Raw genomic sequence first — 11,633 nt, 5'->3', positions numbered from 1 at the left:
ACGGCTCTAGCATATATGGAGTGGTTCAACTAGTTTGGCATGTAATTTGGTACTCCTCCTTTTCGAGTCTGCTTGTGCATACCATGTCTTGTTAGTCTTTTTAGGGTTGTGTTGTTGGTCTTATAGAGTTATGCTGCCTATTTTGGTCGTCATGGCAATGGGTTATCATGGGTATGGATGGCGGTCGGTATACATGAGTGCTTTGACTGGTTAGGAATGGCTCTGATTATATAAAGGAATTGTTTGTCTGTCTGTGTCTGTTCTGTGGTCTGGTAAGACGAGTGTGTCTGCTCTGGGTATACAGGTTGGGTTTGGGTGTGTGTCTATTCATGGGTGTTGGTATTTCTATTTTATAAAGGGTTTGTGTGTGTCTGGGTATTTCTGTCTACTCTGGGCGTAAGGGTTTTCGTCTGTTCTGTCTACTACTCTCTTCATGGCTCTGAAACAGCCTTCGTTTGTGGACTTGACAAATGTTAATCATCCAAGTCAGTAAATCGAGCCGCTTCTCTAGGGAAAGGTATTCCAGATAGCCTCTAATTCTATGTAATGAAATGCCTCTGTTCATCCTTCAATGATAGGAGCAGGTCCGAAGAAGGATCCCAGAGTGTACAAGGTTGAGCTAAGAAGGTCTCTCTAACCATCTGTGGGCACACCTGGTCTTGTTGATGTTATACCTACTACTGGACCTAACCTTGGTTCTGGTGTCCAAACTCGTTGAGCATCTGATGCTTCTACTATGTCCCTTATAGCAGACCATGGTGTCGGTGCTTTTGGTCCCTGTAAACCAAAGGATAAGGCTGATGCTAGTTTTCCCAAGAATAGGGATCAAAGAGCTTGAGAAATCTGCACATGGTTAAAATGAAAGGACATTTTTTAGGTTGTTATGTTTTTGTTCAAGTTGCTCCAAGTTGCTCAGTCCATTACCAAAAGCTATTGGCAACAATAATTCGAAAAGTGATGAAGATGCCACAAATTACTCAATGTGAAGGCATTGACAAAATTTTCTTTATCGATATGTCCTCGAAGAAGAGAATAAACAATAAATGATGATAAGGAGCCCTAGAGTCAAAGCAACCCCATATCAGCAAGCATCTCGAATGACGAGCTTTCCTAATGCAAACATCGAGCTTCCTGACAAGTGGATATCTCTTCAAACGCATCCCAAAAGATGTAGAAAGCTATTATCAATGGTGATGATTTTGTGCCCATCTCCATGCCTTCCAAGGTAAAGGATATCATCATTTACTAAATTAAGTCATCTATTTTGTTTTGGATATTGTTGCGCGTGCCCCAAATACGCACATGACCTTTTTGTAATTCTTTACAGAAGAAATGCAATTACATATCCAATCCTTATTAACCAAGAGTATAAAAACTTTTATATTCAGTTTTTTTTTGGCTCTTCAATTTTCAATCCCCAAAAATTGCAAATTAAAATGTTGTCTTAATTCAAAAATGTTAATACATTTTTTTTTACTTATTTTGTAGTGGACTATAATTTGACATAATTCTTATTTTTGTTTATTAAATTTTATTTTATAGTAAGCTACAATTTAATATAATTGTTATTTTTTAGCAATTGTTGTAAGCGTTTTTTTCTAAGGTTTGTAAAATGTTAATATAGTTTTAAACCTAAAACAAAATCTTAGGTTAATGAATGCCCCTACATAGGTGAGCATGGAGAAAAGAAACACGTTAACGTAGGCTGATCCAATGGTAAAAAAGAAACACGTTAAAAGATCTCAAAATATGTGCTGTGCCTCCTCACAAAGCGAGTACACCAATTGCAGACTAAATCAAATTGATACAAATGCATGTATCGATGTTATCAAACACACTCAGTCATGGCTCCAAATTGATAGGTAACTAAACTAGCCAACCTTACAAAACGAATACAAAGCTACGCCCTTAGTAAACATAATACACTGAATAGACAAATACTTGATAACAATGGCATCTACAACCTTAACTGAACCTTGTAACTTGTATGCCTTAAAGCATCTATTAAATGGTTCAAACGATACGAATTTCATGATTAGGACCATCGTCACGCATCCGGGAAGTTCTGTCGCACCATTACTAGTACCCTGCCTTTATCAAAGCCTGTGAGCGCGCTCATGCCGTCCTCTCACCAAATAAGGGTCCTGGGATGATGCAATGAGCAATTCAACGTAATTCATATGTTCGATAAGATTTTGCCTGCTCCATAAAAGGCACATTTTTGCCCCTTAATTGTGCTTCTATCAATTCCCCGCACCCTCTCTTATATGTGCAGGGAAATGGCCAGATTTTTTTTTTTTTGGGGGGGGGGGGGGGGTTGTTGCTGCCGCCGCCGCCGCCGCCGCCTACTAGCTCTCATACGATATTGAAATTTGCAGCGGGATTCGACCCCTATGGCCCCAAGCAAGGACTGGTAATGGATAGAAGATATATATTATAACAAGTCAAAGGGTCTTTTGCTGGTTATTTTTAATATGGGCATCATAGGAGCAATCCACGTCCGACGGACAAGGTTTGAAGCTTAGAAAGTAAAGACGCCTGGATGAAACGTATTGAAATTTGGCACCGCCCAAAATTAGCTTTACTCGAAGACACAGGTAAGTATTAAGTGCAGCTCGCGCGCGCGCGCTCTCTCTCACACACATGCCAATCCCAGATAATAATAATACAAAAGCCAATCACAGATAATAATAATACAAAAACGAAAAATGGAGGTTTGTTTTGGTAGGACTAGACCAATACATAGATCATCAAAATGTTACCAAGGTTCCCACCAACACCAAAAAGCTGCCGCTAAAGCAGCGTTCAATCCAAAAAAACAAAACGAGAGAGGATAACAGGTCCTGATTTCCCTACCCTACCCCACATTTGCAGCAAGGAAGAAAACAAACACACCACCGACCTTTTATCAGTACCGGCACGGCACCTTTATCATCAGTACACGGAAGCCTCCAGCCTGGGATTGAAAGCAAAGGCTTGGAAGCCCTGCGGCGACGGGGACGCACTGCTGGGGGTTTGGGCGGCCGGGGGCAGATTGACGAAAGGACAGCGAGGCGCCCAACGCCACACCTTCTCGTAGAAATCGTAGAGGAGCATCTCCGGGGAGTCCGGTAGAGAGATGAGAATGAGGTTACCATGGCCGATGCAGTTGAAGGCCTTGTGTCCGGACACGCTCATGAACTCCTCGTACAGGCCCTGCGGCATGCGCTCCAGCTCTACCCAGCTGGTCTTAGAGTGCTGCAGCCCCCAGATTCTGATACTCTTTGGCACATTCAGCTTATTCTTCTCCACTGCCGCCACCAAAACCAGCCGCCCGCGGCACTCCACCAGATTGGGCGTCCGCAGGAAACGCCGCATGGGCGCCTGAATCTTGCTCCACACACCCTGCTCTGTATCATAGGCTAGAACGCTGAACGGACTGTAATTCATGCAGTAGAAGAAGCCGTTGGCATAGGTTGTCTTGCCGGACTCCAGATTGCAGAGGCGTGGCAAAGGGGCTGTCATGCGCCACTGCTGGCTGCGGGAATCATAGAGCTCGGTGGTGAGGTTCTTCACGGCAAAGGGCGAGATGAGGTCGTCCCCTGCCGCCACAACGCGGTAAACCTTGCTAACGCGGTCAACAACTAGCCCCACGGTGGGAACAAAACGCTCCTTGAGCGCAGATGGCAGCTGCACGCAGGCACGGGAGAGGGGGTTGCATATGAGAACCGTCTTGCAGCCCCGCGCCTCGGAGATACAGCAGAGAAGGCCGCCCGCGGACGCAACCACGCTGAAGCGAGGAGGCAGGAAGGAGAGGTCGATGCGGAACCAGGCCTTGCCCACGACATCGAATACGAAGGCCTCCGACCAAACCCCCCGCCGGAACAGCAGGAACCAGGGCCTAGCCGGGCACACCTTCGCGCACACTTCAAGAAAGCTGTCGGAAAACAAGAGACTATACCACCTCTTGCAAACGAGCCGCGACCGGAAGAAGCTCGGCAGGGGGAGGCTCGCCAACACCCTCTCCACCAGCTTTTCCGGCAGCTTGCTCCACAGGCGCGGGTCCAGCCACGGCGTCGCCACACCCACCACAATTTCGTCGGTAGCGCTGCTGCCGGAAGCTGAACCCATCATTCCTTCGACGGCCATGACACTGTGGATGACGTTCTTCTTCTTCCTCTTCAACATCACGAGATGCTGCATTTCGTCGTCGTCGTCGTCGTCATCCTGCTTCTGTTCCTGCTGTTCCAGACGTGCGCCGTAGCCGCCGCCTGCGTCCACCAGGCTACCGCCTGTCTCCATGTAATAGCTCATGTAAGGGGCCTCCATCTCTACCATGGATAAGCCCGCTTCCATCAAAAAGGAACGGAGCAGGATGCTACTCCACTCCAGCGTTGCAGCTGTTGGGTCCTCCACCTGTCCCAGCATCACAGAAGAACACGCGCCCTCTCAATCTCTCTTTCCGTTGCTTTCTTTTGTCTCCCGGTCAGTCAGAGTCCCGTCGTACTCCTAAGTGAACTCCATGCAGAGAGAGAGATCAGCAAGAGAGAGAAAGGGGCGGGGGGGGACCATGACAGACAAGAAAAGAAAAAACTAATATACTTCACCGCAGCCGCCTCCCCATCTGCACACAAAGCCACCTCTTAATGGAAACTTCCGTCTCAAAAGCATCTTATACGACAGACAGAAAGACCAGAGAAAGAGCCAAGCGAGCAGCTAGCTGAGGAATAAAAGAGGGGAAAAGCACTCACCCTGTTATCGCTTGTAAGAAGAGACCCCTCTTCTCCATGGCTGCGATGCAAAAGCGTGAACTAACAGTAGACTAGGCTATCTTCACCGTCGTGACTGGTTCTGGAAGATGATTGCGCGGTCCTCAAGAAAAGGGGGGGGCATGTGGACTAGATAGTAGAGAGGGCTTCTTTGTGGCCGAGCTCTGAAGCTTCTGCTGGGGTTGTAAATGATATGTTTCTCCCGAGGAGAGCAGGGTGAGAAGGGAGAGGCGAGGGGAAGGGATAGGACTCTGCGCACGCAGGATACGAACGGACTGCTGCGTGCGCAGTAAAAGCAAGAAGAAAAATTTGAGCGTCAGGCAGGCAGCAGCAGGCCCCCTCACACTCTCTCTCTCTCTCTCTCTCTCTCACACACACACACACACACACAAAGGGAGCGCAGGCGACTTGGCGAGTAGTGAGAATAAGTACATCACAATTCTCTCTCTCTCTCTCTCTCTCTCTCTCTCGTCCCTTTTTCTCTCTTTCTCTCTCTTTCCAGTGCACACTTGGTCTTCCTGACTCCCCTCCGAATCTTTCAATTGCCATCTCCAGTTCTCTCTCTAAAGGCTGTGGGGTCTTGAAGGGTATTCGTGCCACGGTGCCCACACCGCGTCTCTCGTGTGAAAAGGGAGAGACGTACTGCTTTGCTTCATCTCTTTGCAGCACGCCTCTGTGGCCTCTTCTGCACAAATGCCCATACCCCATAGGCAGCAGTAAGCTGCAGGCTGTGTAGTAGTAGGACGCCCGAATGGGCCGGCCCTGCACGGTTCAAATCAGACGGAAAGCCATTTTCACTCGCAAGGCGTGCAGAGGACAAAAGAAAGAAAGAGCGAGTAAAAGCATTGAAAGCAAAGCAAAGAGAGAAGGCAGAGCTCTCGAGCCCCCCGCACGTTTTTGAGTAGCCTCGCCGCTGCCAGCTAGCAAGCCGTCCATTCAGGGCTTTCAAATTCAGTTCAACAAGGCAGGAGTGTGGACTGTGAAGAGAGGGAAACTGAAAGAGGTAAAATGGTAACCTTTACATAGATGGTGATGATGAAGCTAGCTAGATGCGCAAGTTCCTAGGCAGAAACAAGGCAACTTTATAGATTGTGAAAGCGCGGCAACTAAAATTGTAATAACCAGCCCAAGTAGTATACTACAAGTAGCTCGCAGAGCGACTCGCCAGCGCGACAAGAATGGATTTTTTTTTTGAAAGGAAAATTTGACCGAACTCTAATTTCTATCCCCTCCTCCGCGCGCTGGCAACTTTCAAATTCCTCTCTTTCTCTCTCTACATTTTTACCTCTTCTCTTGAGCGATTCATCCCTCTCGCACTTCTTCCGCATGAAAGTAATAAAGATAAAGATGTTGGGAGTCGTGGCGGCCGATCTAGCACAGCCATGTCATATGAGACTAGATGCACAGAGGTGATGCCATGATCATTAAGAAACAACCAAAAGGAAAAAAAATAAAATGCTTGTCTCGTCTCCTAATCATCAAAATCTGCCCCATCATAGGAATGGGTAATTTTGGACGAGCATCATTTTCTTCATATTTTCACTTGAAGATTATGAAAAGAACTCTCCTTCCTCTCACGACTCTGGCAGTCCTCTGCCTCTCTCCCCCCTCCTTAAAGCCCTAGCTGGGACGAGGCCCTAAGATCCTCGTTCTTACGAGTTACGGTGGGCCTTGTCCTAAGCTTCTTCCTTAGCTACAGTTGTATGGTTGCCAACCAGTTGACAACCTTGTAGCTTCCAAATGGACGGTGGAGTCTCTCGCTCCCGCATTCTTGATCTGGCTTCTTTTTTTAATATATATACACGGCCGAAGCATTGGCTGGCTCCCCTTGTGCGACGTCTACCTGTATGTATTTGATGTTCTTGTTGAGCCCTAATACCTATGTATTTACATCCACCAACCTTCTGTTTGGAATTTTTCATTGTTCCGAAACCTCCCATTTCTTTGGACAGAAATGCGAGAATCCCTTGGCAAGTGTTGGCCTGTATATTACTAGTATTGGACCCACGCGTTGCTGCGGCCGACAGGTAGAGTTCTAGAAAAAATAAACTCAATTTCTCCAATTTAGGTCATGTTTTAAGTAAACACAATACATTATTTCAAGTGACTTTATATATACATATCTCAAAATAACATCCATGTCTCGTAGATTTATGGCGAAAACAAAAATATCATAGTAATGTAGCATACGAAGATGCAAAAAAGGACCAATATTACATATTCTCAAAATGCACCACAAAATACGTATTCTCAGTTAGTAATGTCAGAATCAACAAATTGAATTCTTCTCTTGTGAGAAGGATCATTCAATTGTCTCCTCATCACAATACGCTCTCTATTGTAAAGCGGTGATCCATCCCGCACATGCTCTACTATCGATGAATGCAAAGGACATGCACAAACGAAACAATGATAAATCGAATCTGCACATAACGACACATCGATAAATAAAATCTCAAAAAAATCTTATAATAGAAAAACATAATCAAAATTACCTCGTACAATAGAACATCGAGTGGATGGTACATGAGGAGCTCTAGTATAAAACGCATAACGAATACCAATGGTCATGATGGATGTAAGAAACAACCACTCATCGGGTACTGAATACCCCTCAAATAATGCAAAGCATCTGTCCATCTCTCTCCAAAACAAATAGACATCCCACTCCTCATCAGGAACACCAATCCCGTACATCTCGATGCCTTCGTCGACAACTCTTACCATAAACGTATCAATGTCATGTAATATCCTAAAATCAAAGCATAACAAATAGGTTATACAATTATTTATATATAGGTTCAAAAAATATTCATACAATGCCTAACAATTACACTTATACTTACCCATCCCTATAAGCATCAATCATAATCCCTGCTACGTGACCTGCAGTAATAGGAGCTGACCATAGCGGTGGCTCTGTACAGATAGACATTAGTATAGAATGTCATGTTCCATACTTTGTAATCAAGAAAAGTTAAGCAAATATAGAGAAAAACTCACGTACTATCCTCGACAAAGGCATATCCAATGTAAAGGTAATCTTAGACATGTCTGTCAAAACATAAACAACAAAAATAGGTACTTTTACCATGGACAAATATGTATAAAAAAAGAAATCACAACAAAATTAATCAAATTGCAGAACTTAAATAAGAACCTGACTTGTCACTCTGAAGTCATCAAGATCTCCTTATAAACAATATTGTTTGTTGTAGGTGTATAACTTTGAAGATCATCAAATGAACACTCCACATTAGCGTTATCCTCAAGTAACACCTTCACAGCATGAGGAGACCGTGCTCGTGACAACGCGACATACAGTTGTCCATGAGTAAACACTGGAGTCACCAAATACAACCCCCAGACATTTAGGGTTTGGCCTTGTGATTTGTTTATTGACATGCCAAATGCCAGCCGAACGGGAAACTGTCTCCTCCTCATGGTGAATGGTAGTTGGGCCTCGCTGCATATAAAGGTAATCCGTGGAAGAAATACTCTTTCACCAACTTTAGTACCAGTGATGATTTCAGTCTCCAAGACTTTAGAGTGAAAGGCCTTACATATCATCCGTGTACCATTACAGAGTCCACGTCTTGGATCCAAGTTACAAAGCAAAATAACAGGAGCTTCTAACTTTAAAACCAAGCAATGAGGTGGATATCCGCCCCGAAGGTCGATTGTGTTCAAAAATTCTGTGGAATATAGGAATGAATTTTCATCATTTTCAAGAATTGAATCTGCACTGAAATATTGCTTAGGCTCACCAGGCATTGCATCCAAAGCTGTCTTATTCACAATATCCACTTGACTGTTTATCGGAGCAAGAATAGCACGCTCACTAAAGTATGAAGCATATGTCGTAGTGATAGCCAATTCAGAGTATACCCAATGTACCAAGTCTTTAAGACTCGATCTTTGCAAGACCATATTACTTGGTAGTGTCACCATCGTATTATCATCGCTACAATCCACTCCATTCCCAATATTCATGACCCACTGTTTAAACTCATTGCATCCATTAGTATTGCTTGATTGAATACGCATATTTCCAATTAACTTTAGAACTTTGATAGAGTTCCATAGAAAGGAACGACACAATGCTGCATTAACAATATCCTCACGTCTTCCCTTCATAATAACAGGCAAGATTTGTCTAAAATCTCCTCCCATTAATACAACCTTTCCACCAAATGGCTTATCTGAGAATAATACATCTTCTAAGCTCCTATCCAATGCTTCAAAAGCATAACGATGAATCATTGGAGCCTCATCCCAAATAATGAGCTTACAAACTCTCAAAACCTCAGCAAAGTTGTCCATGTACAGGGATTTTGCAAGTTGAAGAATTGTTTAGCTCCAGAGGTATCTTGAATCTAGAATGTGCAGTACGTCCATTCGCCAAGAGTAGAGAAGCAATACTTGACGATGCAGTGGCCAAAGCAACATACCCTTGTCCACGTACTCGCGCAAGCAAGCAATTATACAAATAGGTCTTGCCCGATCCCCCCGGACCATCCAGGAAAAAAATGTCACCTGCATCTGTCACAATTGCATGCATTACAGCATCGAAAGCAACACGCTGGCTATCTGTTAATGTTGACTCCATAGCACTTGACAGGTTATATTGTTCCACAGTATCAAAAGATCTCTCTTCCAAAAGTAATGTATTTTCACCCAAGACTTCCAAATCAGTTCTGTTTAGTTCAGGCATTCCTTCAAAATCTGCCAATGTCCGTCTCTGAGCACGAAGGATTTCTTCTAAATGTAGTAGTGCATGAGTTTCAGCTAATTGTTCAATACCAATAAACTGACCCCTGCTTCTCGATAACTGGTATAGAAAATCTTCTATCATTTCTTCTCGAAATCTCTTCCACAATATTCCTGGACAGGAAGGCTCACAAAATAGCAATATAGAACCAAAAAGACATCTCAATTGCAAGGCATTTTGCATAGATGATGCTTCCTCCATACATGCAACCCATTCAGAATCATCTTCCAATATCCCTCTGGCAATGCAAGCTGCCTTGAAAGAAGGATAGATGTGACCATTGAGCGAACGCAAATCTTCAAATGACTTAGATCCTTTACATATTGTAAGAAGTAGGCGAACATAGTATGCCTCACCTGCCAAAGGAGCTACAAAGTACATGCGCCCTATAGTGTTTCCAATCTTTCTTTTGGTCCATTTCTTCAACCTGGAGTTCCAAACCCATTGTTGAGGGAAATCACTATACAATGTATTGTTTGCTTCAGGATGTTGTTGATTACAGGTAAACCATTCAGTCATAGTAGTCTTGCCTACATTTTCCCTCTGAAAAACATCTGCAATATTATCATCATCTCTGAAGATAACATTATGACCCCCATCTAAGTGTACCTGCAACCGTTGCACATCAGGCTTCTCATTGTGTAAATCATACTCAAAGAGTCTCCAACATGCCTCTGATGCAGAGACGTAACGTGCATCCAAATACCTCTGAATCTCATCGACTACGCAAGCAGCATTAACATCCCCACCTTGTACAGTGCTAAATCTTATTGTTGCTCTGTCATGCCCCTTGTATATGTACTTGTAAAGATATTTCACTGCTGCTATTGTTGAGCATATTTCCACATTTATATGAGCATTATATGTGACTGAAAGATAAGGGTTATATGGCACAACCCATCTATTATCAACATTACACTTTTTCAATGCCACAGTTCTTCCATCATTTCGACGCATATACACGGGGTAACCACTCTCATCCACAGTAGTCTCTTGTGCAAAAGCTCGTGGATAGTTCCTTGTGCATTTCCCTTTATCCATACAAATTGCACTTGGATTGAATGGCCCACAGGGCCCATGGATATTACAATGCAACACGACATCATGCAGAGCAGGAAACATTTGCTTGTCAGGCAATTCGGCACATACTAATCTGTCATAGTCTTGGACAGTCTTAGGTTTATGGGCACTATCCAAGATCAATAACGTGTGTGAATGAGGCAATCCTCTTTTTTGGAACTCAATGACACTCACATATCCAATCACCTTACCAAAGAGCTCCTTCTTCACGATATTTTTCATCATATCTGAATGTTTTTGGTGAAATACTCTAGTAGTCAAATCAGGCCGGTCACCTGCACTTTGCCCCGGGAGTAAAGCATCTAATACCTCTGGCCACTTTGGGTTACAGGTGAAAGTAATGAATAAATCGGGCTTGCCCTTTGAACGAACAATTGCCATGGCATCCTGATAAAGTTGATACATTTGTCGTGGCCCACCAGTAAAACTAGAAGGTAACACTATTCTACTTCCCACTGTCCTTCCTGCAATACCACTTCCACTTCCTTCCACATGAAGCATGTCTGCTAAACCACTATAAACCTCTGAACGCAAACTTTTTTGATTATGGCGTAGCCAAGATAATCATGACTCTTCAACACTGCAATACGCATCAACCATAAACTGTTGCAACAACCTTCCACCACGTAGCAAGCATGCATTTGTATCTGGGCGAATTTGCAATCGATAAGCATAGTATTGTCGTTGAGTCACACAATGACCATTTCTCAATGCACTCACTTGTGCATCAGTATAAGGGATTCTCAAGTGCCATCCATCCTCCCCTCTTGGAAATAACATGACGTACAAAAGAGACATATAGCACCTATGCAAATTAGAGATGTGTTTGCATGTGCCTTCTCAAGTATGCAATAAAATATCATGACGACCAACATTATGATCATCACCTCGACCAATTACGATACCAGCAATCTCGGAAGCTGTTGGCATTGAGTATTGCCTAGATGTGGATTTCGTTTCATATATAGTCATTTTCAAATCCAAACTTGAATTGTCACTCAACATTCTTCCCACATACTTAAAAGCTTGTGCAA

At 43.7% G+C, this 11,633-nt stretch overlaps 1 pseudogene across 1 annotated transcript; it reads right to left on the bottom strand.

Annotated features, from left to right (window-relative positions):
• Nucleotides 1–2,691: 2,691 nt before the first annotated feature.
• Nucleotides 2,692–5,606, bottom strand: LOC147605204 (protein UNUSUAL FLORAL ORGANS pseudogene; annotated as a pseudogene). The gene is made up of 2 exons (XR_015265199.1): nucleotides 4,731–5,606; nucleotides 2,692–4,603 (listed from the first exon to the last, which is right to left on the bottom strand). The product of XR_015265199.1 is annotated as a protein UNUSUAL FLORAL ORGANS pseudogene (transcript).
• Between the last annotated feature and the right edge of the window lie 6,027 nt (nucleotides 5,607–11,633).

Source organism: Cibotium barometz, chromosome 60 (assembly GCF_041138505.1).
Source record: "Cibotium barometz isolate CiBa-2024 chromosome 60, ASM4113850v1, whole genome shotgun sequence".
Classification (NCBI taxonomy): Eukaryota; Viridiplantae; Streptophyta; class Polypodiopsida; order Cyatheales; family Cibotiaceae; genus Cibotium; species Cibotium barometz.
This window is presented reverse-complemented; position numbering and strand designations above follow the sequence as displayed.